Genomic DNA, 22,695 nt, shown 5'->3' on the forward strand with positions numbered 1-22,695 from the left:
TTTTTTTACTATGGATTAAGTGAATCCAAAAAAAGGAGTTATAAGCATCTTATCCAAAAAAAACATTCAAAAATTTTAAAAAGAGATTAACAAGGAACCTACATTATGCTGAAAAGAATCAGAGACAACACACCACTGTCAGTATTAAACTTATAAGCTGGAGTGACATCAGATCACCAGCAGCTGTGGCGGTTTCTAGAATTATCAACCCATAGATGCTAAGCACAAAGTGAGAGGTCAGTGCAGTGTGGACTTTGGGAACCGGGAGGGATTGCAGTCCAGCCTTTGCCCCCTGGAGGGAGAAGTGGCTTGGTGTCGCAGCCGTGCAGCTGCTACCTCATGGATGCTTCAGAGCTCCTGGCCTGCAGATTGTAGGGGGACCAAGCAAACAGTTTGAGGGGTAATTCCTCTTGCTTTAACCTACTTGGATCTGGATCACTGTCTAGGGTGGAGGTCCTGTGGTAAATGCTCAAGTACCAGAGCCAGTGGAGGCTTCAGAGAGGGCACCCAACTAATAGCTCTGGCAGCTGAGAAAACCCCAGAAATTTGGGACAAAGCTCCCCTCTCTGGTAGCAGAGTTCTACTGTGGCAAAAAGCTCAAAAGTCAAGTAATTGAGTGGCAGCATGAGCAAGCAAAGGAAGGAAAGCAAGCACAGCAATCCAACTTTGCCCTCTTATTTTGGAGACAAAAAGGATCAAAACATGGAACAAGAGGAAGACAGCAAAGTCAGAACTCCTACACCAAAAGCTTCCAAGAAAAATATGAGCTGGTTACAGGCCATAGAGGAGCTTAAGAAGGATTTTGGAAACCAAATAAGAGAAGTGGAGGAAAAACTGGGAAGAGAAATGAGAATGATGCAAGAAAATTATGAAATAAGAGTCAACAACCTGACTAAAGAAAATAACAACTTAAAAAACAGACTAACTCAAATGGCAAAAGAGGCTCAAAAAGCCAATGAGGAGAAGAATGCCTTAAAAAGATGAATCTGCCAGATGGAAAAAGAATCTGAAAAGCTCCCTGAAGAGAATCAATCCTTCAGAATTAGATTGGAGCAAATGGAAGCTAGTGACTTTATGAGAAATCAAAATACTATTAAACAGATCCAAACAAATGAAAAAATAGAAGGCAATGTGAAATGGATCATTGGGAAAATCCACTGACCTGGAAAATAGATCCAGGAGAGATCATTTTAGAATTATTGGACTACCTGAAAGCCATGATCAAAAAAAAAGAACCTAGAAATCATGCTCCAGGAAGTTCTCAAAGAAAATTGTCCTGATGTTTTAGAACCAGAGAGCAAAATAGAGGTTGAAAGAATCCACCAATCACCTCTTGAAAAAGATCCCAAAAAGAAAACTCCTAGGAATATTATAGCCAGGTTCCGAAATCCCCACATCAAGGAGAGAATATTACAAGCAGACAGGAAGAAACAATTTGAATATTGTGGAAACACAATCAGGATAACCCAGGATCTGGCAGCTTCTACATTGAGGGATCGAATAGCTTGGAATATGATATTCCGGAGGTCAAAGGAGCTGGGATTAAAACCAAGAATCACCTACCCAACAAAACTGAGTATCATGTTTCAGGGGAAAATATGGTCATTCAGTGGAATAGAGGACTTTCAAGCATTCTTGCTGAAAAAACCAGAGTTGAATAGAAAATTTGACATTCAGATACAAGAAGCAAGAGAAGCATAACTTTAAAATAAATAAAAATTTACCCAAAAAGAGATGAGGTTGCTACAAAATGTAAAAAGTTGCATGAATTTTAGTTTAAGTCCTTGTAATATTAGTTTTACTTATTACAAGAGACTTCTCACAAAGGAAGAATAATCTGCACATGTAATATAAAAACAAAAAACATACTGATAAAGCAGAAAGTATAAAAAAGAGCATTAAGACTGATATAAAAAAACAAAAACAAAAAACCTTTACACTTAGGTGAGCCAAGTGAGAAGCTTTTCCTTTTTAACATGAGACGTTCTCATTTCCAAGGAGAAGAAAAATAATTACTTGGAATCAAATCACCTATAATTTTTCACATTTTGATTCAAGATAATTCCAAAAAACTCATCACAGAAAATGTTGTCCACATCTAGAGAAAGAACTATGGAGTCTGAATGTAGATCAAAGCATACTATTTTCACTTTTTTTTGGGTTTTTTGTGACTTATCCCTTTTGTTCTGTTTCTTCTTTCACAACATGACTAATGTGGAAATATATTTAACATGACTGCACATATATTCTATATGAGGTTGCTTGCCATCCTGGGGAATGGGAATGGGAAGAAGGGGAAAAAATTTGGAACTCAAAATCCTATTTTAAAAAGTTGAGAACAATCTTTACATGTAATTAGAAAAAACAAAATACTATTTACTTTTAAAAAATCTTGCTGCAAGGTTAAGACTGGGAGAAGGTCTGGTGTTCTGGAGGAGCCTGCTATTCTCTTGGGTTCTGGATCCTGGGTTTTGTTGATCAGGGTTTGGGGGGAGATGGCAGACAAGGAAGTGGTGGTAGTTTGACTTGCCCACAATACATAGCCTCCTATCTTGCTCTCAGGGTCCCTTGCATATAATGTAATAAATGAATATGTCACTAAAATTCTTTTCAATTTTAAAATGAGTAGTTTATTATTTTTTATTGTCAAGTAACATTTTAATTAATCTGTCCTGCGTATTACCTCTCCAATGAGCAAATTTTTTTTAAAAAAAGAAAAAATGAAGCCCTTAAATATATATGCTGCAAAACAAATTCCCACATCAGTCATATCCAAAACTGTATTTTTCTTTCTGCAATTTAAGTTCATCATCTCTCTGCTAGAAAGTGAATGGTGTGTTTCATCTTCATTCTCCTGGACTCATGGTTTATTTAACATTGTATTCATCAGGATTCTGAAGTCCTTCAAACGGGTTTTCCTCTATAATGTTATTGTACAAACTGGTCTCCTATAGCTTCTCAATTTGCTTTGTATCAGTTCGTCATCTTAGTTTTGTCTGAAATTGTCCACTTAATAATTACTTATGAAGTAATAATATTACAGAGCACTTATTTCTGTATGTATTTGTTTAAACATTCCCCAATAGAAGGACTTCCTCTTAGTTTCCAATTTTTAGCTAGCTCAAAAAGAGTTGCTCTATATATATATATATATATATATATATGTATACACACACACATAGATATATACATACACATATAGATACTTTTCCTCCTAATTTCTTCAGGACTCTAAGCCTAGAAATGATATAAAGTATACAAAGAGTTGTTAACTTTCTTGAATAGCTCCCAACTGCTTTCCAGTAGGGCTGGACCACAGTCTCACAGTCTCACCAAGAATGGATGTCCATAGTGCACCCATTTTCCCACAGCCACTCCAACATTTGTCATTTTCTTGTTTTGTCATCTTTTTCAGTCTAATAGATGACTTTTGACATTTTCTTCTTTTCTCTTTAGTTAACATACACAATAGAAAGAATGTCAGATTTCAAATGAGATGACTTCATTTTTGGCCCTTGCTCTGCTATTTACTCTGAACCTAAGCAATTCATCTAATGTCTTTCAGTCTTATAGATGGGGATACTACTTGTAAGATGTACTTCGAAACATTATTAGAGGAGCAAGTAAACAAGAAAAGTGCTTTGTAATAAATAATGAAATACAAAATAAATGTGAGTTATAATTATGCGCCAGGTATGTACAGGTCCTGCTAAAAAAAATTTATGGTTTTAAGTTAGTCTATTTTGCCCTCCCTCCTTCCCCCACAAAAAGAACCTTTTAAAAAAAAAGGCAAAGGCAGACTTACAGTAATAGATAATAATGTCCCTAGCAAAACTATGATTCCATTAACTTGGCCCCAGACTCACACACATTCTCAAACTGCTCCATGCTTCCTACCTATAACAGGGACAAGAGCTCAGTTATCTTAAGCCAATGCAATATATAACATGCCCTCAAAGACACATCACTGTGGGTAAATCACTTCCTAGTGTGTTATCAAAGAGAAGAGAAAAGAAAACTAGCACTCCATCACACCTTCTAAGGGAGCAATTAAATCACATCATTTAAAAAACTCCCGGGGTTTTAGAAACTAGATAAACAACACAAGTTTTGTGAAGGATAAATTTGTTACAGAAGCTTCTGGTAACTGGATAACACATAAAGTTGCTGATTAGAGAAAAGGAACAAGAACTAGCATTGATTCCTTCAAACCAGTTCATCAGCCCCTGAGAAGCCAAGGCAGTTTCCTACAGCACAGGGACATGGCTCAGTAGGTGCAGTTGTCATAACTACTAAAACTGAGCTAGAATTTCCAGTCTGAAAGTGCCAAGTTATTCTTAGAAATACAAATGGCGTTGTAGAGAGAGCAGTTGTTGGGGGGAGTCTAAACATATGAACTTTGTTACTTGTTCTTGATAAGGAAGGCCAGACTAAGATAGAAAACTGACATTTAATGCCATATCTAATCCACATCTCATCAGCTACCAGCAACGTGTTCTCCTTTTTTGATATGGGTAGATATGATGCCAGAACAAAAATGTTTCCCAACTGGTTTAGGTAGTTCAAATATTTTTCCTTTCAATATAAGGAGACAGAGATCTAAACCTTGAAAGAAAAAAAGCTATCAACATGGGTTGGTTTCTCCTATTCTCCCAATTTCTTTTTGGGTTTTTTTTTGTTGTTGTTGTTCAATGAGAAGGAAAAAGGAATGATAATGCTTTCTTTTCTTCTTTTTTTTAAAGCTTTGATAATCAATTTTGTGGAAGGCCTTTCTGTTTAGCAAACACTTCTCTTTATAGTATATTCCCAGGATCACACAGAACCTCATACACTAGAGCTGGATCTCTCATTTCATATACTTTACAGATTCCAGAGAGAACCAGGTTTCCATAATCAACAGAATACTACATATGGCCAATCTCTTGAGTACTGTGCTACTTGTCTCATTATTTCCAACACAGTATGTAGAAGAATCACGGTTTTCTAGGTGTAATGAACTTCAGTAACAATCTAGTCCAGTCCCTATTTCCAAAAGGAAGCCTACCTTAATACAATTGACAGGTAGTCAGCTAGCCTTTGCCTGAAGATCTCCAATAAAGAGAAACTCACTACTTTCTAAGAGAATCTGTTCCATTTTCAAACAACTTTAGTTGTTAGGAAGTTCTTCCTGACTTCAAACCTTAAATTGTCTCTTTTCAACTTGCACCCACTACTCCTACTTCTGCCTTTTGGGTTCAAACAAAATAAACCCAATCCCTATTGCACAATTCATCAACAAATTTACCACCATGCCAGGCACTTTTGTAAGCTAGGGAAAGAAAGGAAAAGCAAAAACATTCCCTGTCCAGAAGGAGCTCACCTTCTAATGAGGGGAACAACATGCAAGCAACCGTGCGAAAAGATAAAACAGACAGATAGACATACACACATGCATATGTATATATGCATACACATACACAAGATAATGTGGGGATTATCTAAGAGGAAAGGCACTAGCATCAAATGAATCTATAAAAGACTTCTTGAAAAAAGTGAGATTTTAACTGAAACTTGAAGACACGAGGCAGAAATGAGAAGAAAGAAGGTTCCAGGCACGGGGAAGATCAAATGAAAGTGCCTACAATCAGGAGAGGGTGTTTTGTTCAAGGAACAGCAAGGATGCCAGGGTCGCAGGATGGCAGAGTGCATGGAAAAAGTACATGTAAAAAGTAAAAGTACATGACAGAGTACATGGAAAAAATATTTAAAAAGCAGGAAGTGGCCAGGTTATGAAGGACTTTAAAAGTCAAACAGAGGATTTTATATTTGATCCTGGAGGAAACTGGGAGGTACTGGAGTTGACTGAATAGAGGGATAACATGGGCAGGCTTGAATTTGAGAAAGATCACTTTAACAGGTTAGTGGAAGACAGACTAGAATGTCTACTAAGGTAGAATTGACAGGAATAAGCAACAGACCGGATATGGACGTGAGAGTGAGGAGCTGAGGATGAAACCGACATTGTGACCCTGAAGAATGGCGATGTCCTCTACAGTAACAGAAAAATGAGAAAGGGGGAAGGGTTTGAGAAGAAAATAATGAGTTCAGTTTTGGACATGTAAAGTTGAAAATGCTTATAGGACTTCCCATTTGGGATGCCCAAAAAGCAGGTGGAGATACAACTCGGGAAATTAGTAGAGAAGACAGGGCTGTGGTTAGATAGATCTGAGAATCATCTGCATGAGGACGACACTTGAATCCATGGGATGTCGCCACGTAAAACAGCACCCAGGGAGCCTCCGCTAAGACAGAGCCTCAGCAGAGGAGAGGAAGGAAAGTTCAGAGAAAATGGAAGGAAAACAAGAGAAAGAGGGTCATGAATGTGACCCGGAGACAAGGGAACATCAAAGAAAATCAGGTAACTCAAAGTGTCAGAGTGCGGAGCAGCCAAGAAGGAAGAGGCCTGAGAACAGGACAACAGACCTGACAGCGAGGAGGTCACTGAGGACTTCCGAGTGAGTGCTGAAGGCGGAAACACTGCAGACGGTTAAGAGAGGGAGAGGACATGCAGTGGGGACATCAAATGCAGATGGCTCTCTCAAGGAGGGTAGGACAGCAGCTATTGGGGATGATTGGATAAAGCAAGGGGTTTTTAGTGGGGGAGACATAGGTGTGTTTATAGGCAGCAGGAAAGCAGCAAGTAGATAGAGAGATGTTCAAGATTAGTGAGATGATGAGAATAATGAAGGGAAGTTACTACATACATATACACTTTAAAAGCAAACTCTCCTTAACAAAGATTCAGTCCTCAGCAGAGATTCTGTTTCAAGTATAATCCCCTCCTTCTGTTCTCCAGTGTATATAGAAATGCTCATTTGATCTGGTGTTTATCAAGTTCATCATTCATGTACATATATATATGTGTGTATGCATGTATATATGTATATATATATATATATATATATTCTATAATTTCCCTAGAATCAAAGTCAAGCTCACTACTTTATAGTATGCATTCTATTCCCTTCCTAGAAAATGTGTTCTTCCCAGGTCAACATTAAATGTCCTTTTTCTACATGCTTTCAAGTATCATTAACAGTGGCTCAGTAATAAAATCCATCAGTTTTGGGGCGGCTAGGTGGCGCAGTGCGTAAAGCGCCGGCCCTGGAGTCAGGGGGACCCGAGTTCAGTTCTGGCCTCAGACACTTAACACCCACACAAAAAAACTAGCTGTGTGACCTTGGGCAAGTTACTTACCCCCAACTGCCCCAAAAGGCAAAAAAAAAAGAAATTCATCAGTTTTTTTCAGTAACTGAAGGTGTAGTTCATCTAGGGGAAGGGACTAAATTCATCAAGTACAGCTAGATACTCTTTATCTCTTTTTACTTAAATCAGCATCCATTCCCAAGTACTATAGTTTTTGTTTTATCCTTTCCATTTCAAAGTCACTCTCCTTGGCAAAGTAAACTGAAAAACTAAATACTTCTACCTTCCCTCTTGTCAGTTATCCTTTTTTTCCAGTAAGCAGTGGTCTGAATCCTTTAATCCTCCACTCTTCCTCAATATTGCTAAAATCAAAACAAAAAAGCAAACAACAGATATGTTGTTGTCCTTAGCTTTCCTTGATAGCTTCTGCTCATTTAGAGCTTTGGCACTCAAAACACTATTCTTACAAGGCTGTTAAAATTTTGTATTCAACCTATTGTCTTTCTTCTTTCTGTATCTCTTTAAGATCTAAGTTGGTTAGGTAGTTTTCTGTGTATACATACTGCTCACTTCTGTCTCCCATTTTCTTTAAGGATTCTTCAAAATTTCATTCCTGAAGATGTTCAGGAATCCATCCCTCCCATGCCTCCCAGACTAAATTCCCCAGAATTTTGGTCAATGGAATCCTATCTATCCTTCTTCTGAACTCTTATACATCTATCCTCCCAAAATCTAGGATTAAGGTCAGATCATGTTTGGCTTTCCTTTCCTTCTCAAAAAAACTGTAGGGAAGAATAAACACTTCCTAGCAAATAGTTCCTCCACATTAATGAGACTTAGATTAGAAAACAGAATTTCCCTCTGCTGGACAAAATTATCACTAATCTTCATAATTCTGTTTTTGGCAAACAGAGAAAGGTCAATTTTTCCTACTGCTTCACTTCTTAAGATTTTGTTTCTTGCAAATTTCTGAGCATCTTAACTGCTATGCTTCTTCCTAAATTGTAGTTATTCCTTATGCTGCCTAGTTTTGCATAGATAAATAAGCAATTTTCTCCCTCTTTCCTCTTTAAAGTCTTTTTGAAAACACTTGCAAGACATCAAGCAAATATATAATTATGTGTGCATATGCATATAGGTGTGTGTATGTGTGTGCATACACATGTGCACACACATGCAAACACATTTTCCAACTTTTGTTAAGTCCGAATCATCCCTGGTGAAGGTTTCTATCATGCCACCATTTCAAGCCATGGTGCAGAAATCCTATTCACTACCTAGCGATTCACTTCCCAAATCAGCTGTTGTCTTCTGTATCCTCTGCCTTCCACTGATAACAACGATGGAACACCACCTGTGCCCCCCCAGTGTTCAGGTTCGTTTCTAAGTCTTCATAATCTTTGGGCAGTGCTTTATAGGTTTCATCAGGCAGAAACATGTGAGCCCAAATGAATCTCCAAGGTAGATAGCAGTTTTGTGTTTTCACAAGCCTTGGGAGGTACTATGTTCCTTCTTGGATAAATGCCCTGCAAAGGTAACAGATCTCTCTGTCGTAACCAGGTCAATAACCAAACAGAGAATCACCAACCACCACTATTCTCTTCTAATCCTACAGCATGATCCCTCAACCAACAGCGAGAGTAGAGGTACTTTATCATTCCACAGAGGTCAATCAGCAACTTTCTCCTCTTCAAGATGAGTCATCTGTTTTTAAGCTCCAATGATAAAGCTCCTTCTTTCCTTCCTCCCCTGTGTAAAATTCTTCAGGTCTCTTGGTGGCCATTTCAAATCCTCACTCTAATTTCCTCCCCCTAACCCTCCACATTAAAAAACTATTTTCAGGGGTTTTGTTAAGAATACTCCATTGACCCTGAAAACCAGTTATGTGGTCAGGTAGTTAGCGCCCTTCATCTTTCTACCTAAATTAAACTGGTTTTCCTTTCATCTTTGTTTTCTAAATTATTTCTAGGTATTTACACCTGTCCTCCTAAGTACCTCAATAATACTTTTACACACCCTTTATCACCTCCTTAACATCTTATCACCCAGAGCTACATCCCATCCTGCACTTATTCATTTCTTGTGAGTTTTTTTTTTAACCAACTTGTTTTTATCTACCTTACCAAACTACTTTATTCTTCATAAGTTCACTTTGTCAGGTCCTTTATTCTTCTTTATCCCTTTTCCTTCTTCAGATTTGAGTCCTCCTTTTTTTTAAAGGTTATAATAATTATATTTTTATTTGTTAAGTATTTCTCAAATTTTAATCTGGTTTGGGTGCCACTTGAGAATGTTGTAGACTACATATTCTCCTTTGACTTTTCCCCATATTTTCCCAAACTTTTCCTCCTCAAATTTAATTTCTGGCCTTCATCACAAGTCCAAGGCCCTCCAAAATCACCGTCACAATTTCCTTCTTTCTTATTCAGCTCAGGTCCTTCTCCTTCTCTAGTCCTGTCCACCATAGAATTCTCTCCTTTGGAAGCCAGAAACAGAAAAGAAATACTCTTTTGTCATCAATGTCACTTCTAGACTCATCCCCCTTACCTCCTTTAAGGATTATACCATCCATCTGTACCAAAAGATTAATATTTTTGTTGCAATCATTTTCTGGTCTCCAGGACACTCTCTCCTTTCTAAAGGAGTTAAAAAAACCTCTCAGTCTTTCTTTCCAATTCAACCCCTACTCTCATGCTTGGCAACTTCAATATTCATGCAGAAAGCCTCTCAAATACCCTGGTCTCCCAGTTTGTCGACTTTCTATAGTTTCTATAGTTTCCCTCTACCTCACATGGATGGTTATATCTTAATAATTATTTTGTCTCAATGCTTTTGGACTCTGAAGTTCTCTCTGACCACAATCTCCTATTCTTCCATTTCTCTTCACCAACATTAAAGCACTATGTAAATACTAGTTCTATTCTTATTATTCTCTCCTTCTAACTCACTGCAACCTTCAGTACCTTCACCCTTTCCTGTTTTGCCATTCTATCACTCCTCCCCTCTGGCCTCAATTTCAACTCTCCAGTCTTTATCATAGGGCTGACCAGTTCAACTACTTACTATCCTCTTAACTTGAATTTGTCTTATCCTGTTGCCATTAATGCCTTGCCAAAGCCCAACCCTATCTATGTTCTATACTCTTACTCAAATACTGATGAATCCCTGCTAGAAAAGTTCATAGTGAGTTGACTAGATTCATTACAAACATTGGCTATCTAACCTCATCTAGACCCTCACTGTTATTTAGCAATGTTTTTATTCTCCCCTGACTAACTATATATCACACTGCCCAAAATATTTATTTCAGTTCTTCTCTCAAGACTCCTATACTAGTCCCTCTTTCTTAGAATGATCCCTCAACACGGCTCCAGTGGAGGCACTTATCATTCCACAGAGGTCAATCAGCTGTTTTCTCATCAAGAACATCCCACTGCCTCCTCTTCAGGATGAGATTCAAGTCTGTGACTGGTTACACTATGGAGAAAATAAAAGCCACACACTATGAGCTTTCATCTTTGAATCTACTACTAAAAACTCCTCCAACTTGTCTCCCATTAATTCCTTTGTCCCATCCTCTAATAAAGAAAGGAAGCCCTTTTCCTGGCCAAGGTTAATCTTTCCATTTGTACCTAAAAAAAATTCTCTAAAAGAGGTTCTTTATCCATTAACTCTCTTTTTTTTTAAGCAATCGGGGTTAAGTAACTCACTCAAGGTTACACAGCCAGTTATTTCTGGGTGTGGTGCTAAGTATCTGAGCCCAGATTTGATCCCCAGGTCATCCTGACACTGGAGCTGGTGCTCTTACTCGCTGAGCCACCTGGCCGCCCCTTATCCACTAACTCTTTAAAAAAATATTTGGATAACTATATTTCAATATTAATAGTTGTAATAGTAATACAATTTTGCATTTGAAGATCCCTTTGTGTTGGCAAAAGTAGCAGGTACTTAACACTTAGTAACTGATCAAGCCTCTGATTGGGGGAACAGAAGGTATGAACTCCTGTCCCTTGTTACTGACATAACATGAAGTTGGCTGAAGGAAGTGATGTAGGTAATACCGTATATATAAGGAAAGCCCCAGAGAGGCACAGTCAGAATTTCCTGGAGACCAAGATCTGGTGGCAGAACAGCTACAGAAGAGAGAATGGAGAACTGAGTCCTGAGAACTTGTGGTAATGGTGAAGCTCCTTCTGAACAGGAGCCCAGAGCCAAGAGGCCAGGAGCCCTGGAGCCAGGAGTCCAGGAGCCCAGGTGACTGAAGCATGACCAGATGCTGAGACTTTCTTTGTTTGTGGCTTGGTTGAGCCTTGAATTCCTTGGAGAAAAAATGATGAAGGAGCTGACATGGACCAGACCCTGTGAACGCCAATGGGGAGCAGGACCTGCCCAGAAAGCTGGTCAAGGAACTGGGAGTTGTCTGCCATCGAATCCAGGTAGAATCTGGGAACATGGAAGGGGATCCAGGGAATCTGAGAACAGGCCCCAAGTCAAGATGAAAAAAAGACCTCTCCTCGGGTACTGAGTAATTATGGAATTATAGTTTACTGGTGACCTAAGGGTTGGAAGATTTTGTGTATGATACTTAGGAAGACTTTACTGAATACGTGACTGATTGTACTTTGAGTACTGTGACTATTGTTACTGATTAATGACTGATTGAGTTAATCAAGACTTTGCCCCAAGAGTGGAAGACTTTGATACTACTGATAAGTGACTGATTGAATTAACTTAAGAGTGACTATTTTACTTTGAGACTATGTTGTGAATATTATATTGTGATTTTCTGTGGTAAGTTGAAATATGGTGAATGCTGTATTTTGAATTATGCTGTACCTTGATTTTCCATGGATGTTTTGCTTTTGTTATGGAATAGAGTGATCACTATACTGAGTAATCAGAACCTAAAAAAAAAAGCTGTTGACAGTAGCAGTTCTTCTGGAAAGCTTCTGTGCATGGCATTACAATAGTCTGCTTGGTAATCCTATGTATTTTATTTTATGCATTTAAAAAACACTGTTCAGAGACTTCCACTTCTACCTACAAATAGGACACATTCTCCTCCACCCTTAAAAACAACAACACTCTTAACTTGACTCTTGCCATCTCAAGCTAATGATCCTCTATCTCTAGCCAAACTTCTAGAAAGTTTTCTATATTCATTGCCTCCAATTCCTCCTCTTTTTCCTTGACCCTTTCAGTTCAACTTTCAACTCCACCACTGAACTGACACTGTGCTCTCCAGACTGTGTTCTCCACAACTACTGCATTTGCTCAGGTCTCCTCGCTATTCTTACCTGGGCTACTGCAAAAGGTCCTTATTTCATCTACCTGCTTTCAATCTCACCTCATTCCCCAATTTATCATCCACACAGCTGCCAAGTTAATATTCCTAAAACAAAAGTCTGGCCACAATACTTACTTTCTCCGAAATCCTAAGTTGATCCTTTACTGCTTGTAAGTTGAAATACAAACCTATGGCAGTATGTAAATCCCTCCCTCCAGGATGTAGCTCTCACAAATCCCTCTAAGATTCTATGACTCTGCTTTGCATGTTCTATATTCCAACCAAAAAGGCTTACTAGCGGTCCCCCAAATTCAACATGCTATCTACTGCTTCAGTAGCTTTACAGCTAGAGGCTCTCTCTCAACCTCTTCTTCATTTCCACCTTTGGATATTTCTAGCTTCCTTCACAGCTCTGGTTCCCATTGCTAAGTATTCCCTCATTCTATGTTTACTGCACACACCACCCACCCTCACACCCCCAGAAATGTAAGCTTTTAGAACAGGGATTGCTTCATTTTTGCCCCTGTAACTCAAACACCTAACAAGATACTTTACACAAAGAAGGCTCTTATGAAATATTTGTCGAACTAAGTTTCTACCTTTACAGAGTTCTTGATTAGTTTTTCATAGATGACCAAATATAAGTGTAATCAAGGAAAACTATCCATCTATTGAGATAAAAATAGCGGACCTCCTAGATGAAAGCAAAGCAATGTGTATTCTTCTCGAGGTTTTTAATTTTATCCTACATGTTCTACTCATTAACTTGGAAAAAATACACCTATTAGGCAGGCACCCAGATGGCTTCAAGATTTGATTATATGTTCACTGTTAACCTTGGGAGGGAAGAATGGCATTGTTGTTTGGGGCTTGGGCTTGACCTTAGCCCTGTATAATGCATGTTTTTAGACTTTTACATCCGACATTCTCAGTAGGAAGCAGCAAATGAATTCACAAATGCTAATTGATCTGAGCCTAGTAACATAACTATATGGTTGCAGTTACAGAGCACTAGAGGGAATGAGGCAGTTGGTTAGGCTCAAATGGTCTAGTAGTGGTATAACCTAATTAAGTGTTTTAAAGTGTTTGTTTCAAATTTCAGGGGGCTTGAATAGCAGAATCAGATGGGCTATTTTCTGGGTACCCACGACATGCAATGAGTCCTTCATTATTATATGCAAAGAGAGAAAGCAGTTCTTTTGGAAGTTAAGTTTAAAGTTCAATGGCTTTGTTGGGAAGGTCAGAAGGAAATACAATTGAAGTTAGTGGGATTGCTGCAGAGTATTTTATTTAAATTTTTAAAGAGCTACATCCAACACCTCATTCTTATGAACCTGAGTTACATGAAGAAGAGCAAGGATCATGTTTTTGTCTAACACACACCAAGAGGCTAGAAAGGCGCTTTAAAAGTTCACTTACAAATCTACAAAGCAATCAGAAAGTGGTCAGTCGCCTGGTTTCCTTACGTATTTATGCTCAGGATACTGTACCCCGATCTGGAAGCAGTAACCTACAGGGATGATTACATCCTTTTTGAAGAAATCCAAAGGAAAGTCCAAGGATTAAGAGGGATGAAGGAAAAGTTAAAGGAACTGGATTTTAGCTTCAGAGACAACCAGGCTGCTCTTGATCTTCAAGAACACTGTCCCTACAAAGTTTACACTGATCTTACCTATATTGAGGCAGCTAGTGCGCTATAGTGGGCAGACAGCTGGGCCTAGAATCAAGAAGACCCGAGTTCAAATCTAACCTCAGAAACCTACTAGCTATATAAATGAAAGGAAGGAAATAAGTACTTATTTATATAGCACTTACTCTGTGCCAGCCAGGTACTGTGCTAAATGCTTTAGAAATGTTATCCCCATTTTACAGTTGAAGAAACTGAAACAGTTTATATGACTTGCCCAGGATCAAACAGCTAGTAACTGTCACATCTGAACACACAGTCTTCCTGACTTCAGGTCCAGTGCTCTGTCCACTGCTTCACCTACCTGTCTGTGTGACACTGGACAAGCCACCTAACCTCTCTGCCTCAGTTTCCTCAACTGTAAAACGGCACTTACCTCAAAGGGATGTTGTTTGCAAAAATGCTTACCATAGTGCCTGGCACACAGAAAGTGATATATATATATATATGCCTATTCCCCTGTACTGGTCTCTGTCAAGACTTTCTACTCCTAACTACCCCTCCCTTTTTGTATAGCTTTCAGACGACGAAGTCTGCTCAGAGAATTTCTCCTCCAACATTAGCCCAGTAAAAACAGAAAAGTCAAATTCCAAATGTTTTTGGAGTTTTACCTTTTTAAAAATAAAGACCCTGAAGAAATTGGACCCCCATTAAGACACACCCAGAAAATGGCTAATGCTCTCTAGCCAAGTCCCCAACTCCTCCTTCTTCCGCTGCCCCATCCTTCATATTATTGATATTCCTATGTAAGGCTATGACCACGTCAGTGTACTGTTTTGGGAAAAAAAAAAAACCTCTTTAATGGCTCCCTCTTGCCTGCCAAGGAAGTTCAAGCTCCTTACCCTGGCAATCAAGCCAATCAAATCTAAAGGATCCATCCCCAAAAATGTTGACCGAGGAGAGCCTCTCCTTCTGACTGTATCACTATGGCCTCAGTTGTGTTTGCAAATTCCAAAGATGTATCTTTCTCATGTGGAGTACGAGGGGGATCTGAGCATGAGGAGGGCCTCTGTGGATATTTCAAAAAAAGAAATTTTGGTCTTAAAAGGTTATTAGACTATTAGATTATTATCACCACAATTATCCCTACACTTGGACTCAAGGAGAGATTTGTCTTAGTCTCAGTACAAGCAAAGTGACTTATGAAACACAGTTGCGACTCTGGGGTCTTTGAGAAGTTTGAGTCATAGTCTATTCCAGGAGCTCAGCTCTTTGAATGAAACTGAAGGGCAGTAATACAGATCTTACCATTTAAACAGTAAAATAAAAAGCCTTAGAAGTGTCAGTACCTTCATGTTTAAAACTCAAGCCCTGGGATTTTAATCATTAGAGACAAGCACAAAGATCCCTTCTAACTCCAAAATTCTTTAAGTCTCAGACCAGTTAGATTTCTAAAACCAGGAGTGATGTTTTAAGACTTGGCTAAACCTCTTACCCATGCAGGATTCTCTTCTACAACATCTGAGAAGTATTTATTACAGCTTCTGTTTAAATATTTTCCATGATGAGGATCTCCCAACTTCCCAAAGCAGTACATCCCAGTTTTGGATGGCTCTCGGTATCAGAGTTTCCACAGAATCAAAATGTGCCTCCCTCCAACTGCCACCCATCAGACTAGCTCTGTCCCATGAAAAGACAGAGTTCATTGAATATTTTCTTCCAGATACCCTTTCAGTAGCCTTTTGGAGGCTATCAACCTAAGTCTTCCCGCCCCCCCCCCCAGCCCCAAATAAGGAATTTTAGCTCTTTCGACTGAAACTTAAGAGACTATTTGAAAACTACCCAAGGGAGCCTCTGGTTTGTCAGTCTCTTAAAAAGCTACCATATGGACTTAAAACTAAGACTAAGGATGTGGACAGTGGAGTAATCACTTCCTTTGTCCTGGACACTCTATTTTACTAACACTGATCAAGTTGTACTTGTCTGTTGGTCAAGATATCATGACAGGAATTTAAAGTTAACTATTATACATGGTGGTAGTTTAACAAGTATTAAAACGTTTGTGTGTTTAACAATTTCACTGCTGCAGAGAGAAAATACGAATAGCTGTTCTGCTGTCCAGTAAAGCACTCTAAACCATTTTATTTTCATCTTTGTCCCCTTTTATTGAAAAGAGCACTTGTTTCATTAATATTGGTTTTACATTCCAGAAAACATATTACTTCAGAAATACATGAAAAATAAAAGCTGTTAATATGGTACAAAATTTTTCTTTAACATTTAGTAAGCTTTTTGAGGGATGAGTCAACTGTCCTTTGAAGCAAAGCACCAAGTATAAGTGTCTTCAGCACTACACAAAGCTGTGACACAGTTGTGGTTGCCTTGGATGTCCCACACATCCAAATGTTCTGAAAGTTACAATGGAAAAATGCTATGACATTCTCTAAGGTGACAAATACAAGTAATTTAAGCTTTCTTTTCTTAGTTTGATTTTAAGAATTTAAAAAGTTCTTCCAATGTCTCCAATCAATCAGTCTAATCAAGCAATACTGTCAATGCCCAAAGACCTTAGCTTATTTGGAACCCAAATGGACTTAACATACAATAACTCACTCACTCCCATCATCCTGGAAAGCATATGGTAGCAATTATAGTTTCAAAACACTAAAATGACTTTAAGAAAGTATTATATCGTTTACCTGGTAAGGACGGTTTATACACACATTATAGACAATTTACTCTAACATTCTAGAATAACTAGTTTCACACAAATTAAAAAAGATAAAATACAAAATGATATGGCATTTGAGGAAATTCCAGAAATCAAAATTACTTTTATTGCAGTTAATACCAGCTTTCTCTATTTTCACCAAATTCTTTAGCTTCTGGAAAAAAAAAATGCACATTTTTTTTTCCAATGGCAAAATGGGAACCATATTTTAAATGGCAGCAATTCTTTCCTTTTGGACATGTGTTTTTATTACAAATTATTAACATCTGAAAGAGCTAGTAATATCAAGACACAATAACAGTACTATTTTGTCTTCAGGATTATACTAGTACAATTAAATGAAGCTCTTTAGGTTCCAAGTTCTCCTAAGAAAGCATTTTATGAAATGAGCAAAGAAAAACATTTCAAAATCATGATGTCCTGCAACCAGAAAATGCAGCATTTCTTTAACATTTCAAGAACAATTTCATTAAGCAGTCACACAGCAAACATCTCTGGCCTCAATTTCCTTGAGGCATAAGCAGGTCATAATGTCCAACTTGGCCTTCTTGTTTTGCTTGATCTAAGAGGTCTTCCTTACGCTTTCTCCTACCAACCACCAGATATCTATCGTGCCCCATCCCGTGAGATTTACTCTTCAGGCCATACTTCTGAGCAATCTGATGTATCTGCTTTCGTTCATCACTCGTAAATTCTGTTGAGAAAACCAAGTCTGTATGGCTCTCTGACTGGGCATAGTTTTTGATGATCTGGTCAATGTATCTCTTGTAAAGTTTATTTGGTTTCTCCACATCAAGTCCCAGACCTTCTCGTTTATGCTGCTCTTTGACTGAGATTGGCTCACAGATGCCCTCACCACATTTCCCTAAACCTCCACCCATCCAGCCCATTTTTCTCAAAAGCTGATTTCCAATATTGTCCTCTTTGATCTCCTGTTGATAACCATCATCTCCTGAGCGCCCCCGAATTTCATTTCTTGCAATCATATCTTCAATGGTACCTCTCTTCAGGTTGTTAAAGGCTGTTGGCCTAGTCTTTTTAAGGATTTTGACAACTTCTTCTACAGTTTCATGCTTGACACCCCTTTTTATCCCAACTGCTTCTGTAATTAATTCTTTCTCCAGCATTACCTTACATTTCCACTGAAGGACTGTTAGCTTTTCAAAAACATATTCAACAGTTATTTTGTTGAACTGACTTGTATCATTTAGTGTGCATACTGGATTTGAGGAATTCCCATAAACTACTCGGTCCCTTAAATCTTTCCTCTTTCCACATTCCTTAGCAGAATAGCTTACTGGTTGAACTTGTGTGGCTGCAATGTTGGATTTCATTTTTTGCAGAATATTCAGTGCCTCATCAGCAGCTGCATATTTACTTGTTTTTTTGCTTCCATAGCCTTCAGCTAAGCACTGGCCTTCCAAAAACACTTGACAGCGCCATGAATTATTTGGCATGATATCATATTTGTATTCAATCGACATTCTGTTGAAAGAAGCAGACTTATTAAGGACACCAATAGAATCACTTGCATTTTCTACGAGGACAAAATTATTCCAGCGTTTGGAAAAGGCAAAAGCAGAATTGGAGTTTAACTGCCCAAATTCATTCCTGATGGAGAGAAAGTCTTCTGGGACCCTCAGGGCTGGAGGAAAATCATAGGAAGATAAGCCGGCTGGAAACACCACTAAGTCATCATGATAAGTGTGTTTGAATTTCCTTTTAACAACTCTAACTTCAACAGGCTTTTGTAAAAGTTTTACAGCCTGCTCTGTAGCTCGATCCCTGGATCCATTCTTGCTGCCAGCATAACCTGTAGTCAAATAGACACTCTGGCATCTAACTTCACAGGCATAGCCATCAGTCAGGAATTTCTTACTTCTGGGGATGTCAGAAGGAGCAATTTCTTTTAAAGAGGCATAGATATACTCAGGATTTGTCTTACAGGCCTGGAAGCAACGAGATAATATAAATGTATAGCTACTTTTCTCAGATCTATGAGACATCTCTTTCTTAGGAAGGTTTCTCTGGACAGCTCCAGAAAGTCTTTCAATAAAACTCTGCTTTGTAGCTAAAATTAAGTGTGGAAATGTTGCTGCAGAGGAAGATTCAGCAACTGGCTGAGAACATGAGCTCTTTGTGGCGGGGTCCCCACAGTTTGAGAATGTTCTGGTTGTTGTAGGTTTCCTCTCTACAAAAGAAAATCTAGTTTGAGAAAAGAAAGTCTTTCCAAATCTGGCACGGAATCTGTCCCGTACATAACTTTTGAGACTGTCTACTGGCCATTTGATAGAGTCAACTTGTGGATCTCCCCACTCATTTCCCGAGTCTGTGGGACCTTTCTTTCTCTCCTCTTCCTTACTACTAGCAACAAAATGTACAGGCTCAAACCGAGGTCTCACCAGGAATCTAGGGGGTGCTTTCTTTTTGGGAGGGCTCGGGGCAGCATGTGGAGAGAGGGGCCGCTTCTGCACTTTAGGGGGCTGGGGCACCACCAGTTTGAAGGAAGGCATCTCCCCGATTTGGATGCCTTCTGCCATCTGGAGGATTTTCTCCATCAACTGTGGGCCATACTTACAGCCCAGGAAGATGTGGTTCGTCCAGGCGGTGGACAGGGAGAGCAGCTTTTCAATCGCCCCGGGGCCGCTGTAGCTGTGCAGGTGCCGGCAGATGAATTCGCGCCTCAGCCCCCACTGCCGGTCGCTCTCGTGGCTGTAGCGCCATTGAGCCAAAGACTCCTCGAGCTTCTGCTCCGGGTCGGGCTCCGGCTCGGGCTCGGGCTCGGGCTCGGGTTCGAGCTCTGGCAGCGGAGGGGAAGGGGACGGAGGCAGAGGCGGCGGCGGGGAGGGTATTGGCGGCGGCTGCAGCGGCAGCGGCGGAGGCAGCGGCGGAGGCGTTGGCGGAGACAGGAAGTCATCCCCCAGTAACAGGCGCTCGCCCGCCATCATCGCCTCCTTCTCCGCCCCAGGGAGGAGCTGCACAGGGCCGCCCCCACGGCTGGTCAGATGGTCAGACGTGGCGTGGGGCGGGCTGCCGGCCGGGGGCGGGGCCTGCGCGCACCCACCTCCTTCCCCCACAAACTGTTAAGTCACCCCGGGCCTGCTCCCATCTCCGGCCAGGCCCGCGCCGCGCCTCCGCTCCGCGCTGGGCACACAAGGGCGAGGGGAGCCGGCCGCGCCTGGGGGGCATGGCCCGGCCCCGCCGCAGCTGCCACGCCGCGCCGCGCCACGCCACAGCCGGCGAGCGAACCGCGTCACCACGGCGGCGGCAGAGGTGGCGGCCGCGGCGGCGGCGGGGGCGTATCCGGGCGGCAAATCAGGGTCCAAAAAGGGGTCCGCTACGGCTGCGGCGGCCGCCGTGGTCACTCCCGAGCCGGAGAGCCTGCCCCGCCCACCTCCTGGCCCCATGGCCGCCCCGCCCCCTCTGCGGACCTCCCTCCAGCTGCGGGCTCCAGCCGCCCCGGGATGGGCCCGGCTTGGGGGGTAGCCGTGAGAGGGGGGCTGTCAGCGGCTCCCCCTCTCTCCAGACCCGTCCTGGGGCCTCCCACGCACCTTGAGGGCCCGTGTCCCCTCCCAGAGCAGTCCCACAAGACACAGGAGCCTCGCTCCAGAGCTCCCCAAAAGTTCTCCATCACTTTGCCCGCTTCCCCAAACACTTTGCATATGCTGCTTTGCGGTGCAACTCGCAACTTCAAGCAATGGCAGCAGCAGAACCCCCTGCGCACCCCTGCTCCCAGGAAGGCACCAGGCCTGGACGGCAACCTAGGTGCTGCCCTGCTCTCCCCCCCACCCCCCACCCCACCCCCTCCAGCCCAACCCTCAATGAAATCCACAATCCAGGTGCCTCCTTCCTGAGGCTTCCCAATCACTTTCGCCTTTCTCATGCACACAAGCTCCATTGAAATGGCCCCTTCTGGCCTTTTGGGGACGAGCTCTAAGCACAAGCAAGCCTTTTAGGGACGAGCTCTAAGCACAACGAAGCCTTTTGGGGACGAGCTCTAAGTGCAGAAGGGACGCTGATGAGAGTGGCGGCACGGAAGAAACCACGGGGTTTCGAACCCCAAGCCCCGAGTTCAAATTCTCACTCTGTCACTTACTAGCTGAGGATGAGGCACCCTTCACCACCTATCTGGCCTTCATCTGTGAAGTGTAATAACCTCTAAAGTCCATTCCACTTCTCAATCTAAGGTTTTACCAGCAGAGATCTGGGGAACCAGTTGTCGACTCCTTAGCAGAATTAGCTTACTGGCTGAACTTGTGTGGCTGCAATGTTAGATTTCATTTTTTACAGAATATTCAGTGTCTCATCAGCATATTTACTTGGTTTTGGTTTCCATAACCTTCTGCTAAGCTTTGGTCTTCCAAAAAACACCTGCCAGCACCGTGAATTATTTGGCATATATTTGTATTCAATTGACATTCTGTTGAAGGGGGCAAATTTATTAAGGACACCAACAGAATTACTTGCATTTTCTATTAGGTCAAAATTAGTCTAGCAGAACTGTAGATTAACTGCCCAAATTCATTCCTGATTGGAGAGAATGTCTCCATAACTTGGACCAGTCACCATTCCTGAGTCAAGTGTGTTTTCAAATGGGGGTGGGGGGGGGCGGGAACCAGCCTGGAAGACATCAAAACCTATCCTTTAGGAAAGCAGACTATTACCAGTCCCACTGGATGAGCTGCCTCAGGCAGGCACTCCATAAGAATTATAGACAGAATTCTACAGACAGGCCTATGGGGTGTTGTACTGTAGTCTGGATATTTAAAAGAAGAGGTATCAGGGGTGCAAGCATAATTACTTTCCTGGAGCTGGAGAAGCATTCATATTCCAGACTGAAAAACATTTTGCCCCACTCTGGAACATCAAACTGTGTAATTTAGTTGCTACTACCCACTATGTACTATAAATTCACAAGAGAGCATGAGAGTGATCTTATGCCTTCCTATTAAAGACACCCCTCTCCATTTTACCTAAGGCTTTTCGCCAGTCTTTTCCTTATTCTGTTCCTCATTTTAGAAAAAGAGTGAGCTTTTTTCATCAACAGTCAAATACTGGAATTGAAAGAATATTTCATTGGCAAGTACTAGGTACATGAAAAATCAAATGGGTTTTCACTTCTATTACCTGGTACCACAAATTGTTATTATTCTTAAATGAGGTCCCCACCAATCAGGCTACAAGACCCAAATAAAGCAACATCCCTGGGAAGAGTTTGTGTCTTTAAAAACCCCAAACTAGAACATTCCCTAATCTGGCACAAGCAGACAAAGCTCAAGGAAAGAAGGAAAAGGTCAAACACCACCCTCAGATCTCATCTAATGAGATTTGAGCAAGTTGCCATCCCAGCTTCTATGCTGACATATGAAAGGCATCATTAAGGGGCTACTTTCGGTCTAGAAAGCACCAAGGTGCCGTATAAAGCCCTAACTATTAGCCTAAAGTCAATGTGTTCAAAGAAGCCCCCGGGAGGAGGGGAAGGAAGGAAGGAAAAAGGAGAATCTTGCTTTTGCAAGACTTTAGCAACTCAATCAATCAACATGCATTTATTAAGCACTCTGTGCCAGGCAGTGTCTGTAGGTGCAAAGAATACAAAGGGAAAAAAGAATTTATCATCTAGCCAGGGAATGTCCATATAGGGTAGATAATAAATAATGTGGCCCTTTCCTAAAATGAAGGATATCCTTTCCCCCTCCAAGGTCCCCAAACCAGGAAATTCCTTCTCTCTTCTATTTTTCTCTCCTCCTCCTCCCCTCCCAACTCCCTCTCTCCCCCTTCTCTGTCCCTCTCTCCATCTCTGCTTCTGTCTCCGTCTCTCCCCAGTGTCTCTCTCTCTCTCTCTCTCTCTCTCTCTCTCTCTCTCTC

The 22,695-nt window shown here is 41.0% G+C and overlaps 1 pseudogene; it reads right to left on the reverse strand.

The window, feature by feature from the left end:
• Window positions 1–16,238: 16,238 nt before the first annotated feature.
• On the reverse strand, window positions 16,239–19,935 carry LOC138158201 (NF-kappa-B-repressing factor pseudogene; annotated as a pseudogene).
• Between the last annotated feature and the right edge of the window lie 2,760 nt (window positions 19,936–22,695).

The sequence above is a fragment of the Petaurus breviceps genome, unplaced genomic scaffold (genome assembly GCF_028583685.1).
Source record: "Petaurus breviceps papuanus isolate PSGF00001 unplaced genomic scaffold, PetGlider_PUasm1.0 174, whole genome shotgun sequence".
Classification (NCBI taxonomy): Eukaryota; Metazoa; Chordata; class Mammalia; order Diprotodontia; family Petauridae; genus Petaurus; species Petaurus breviceps.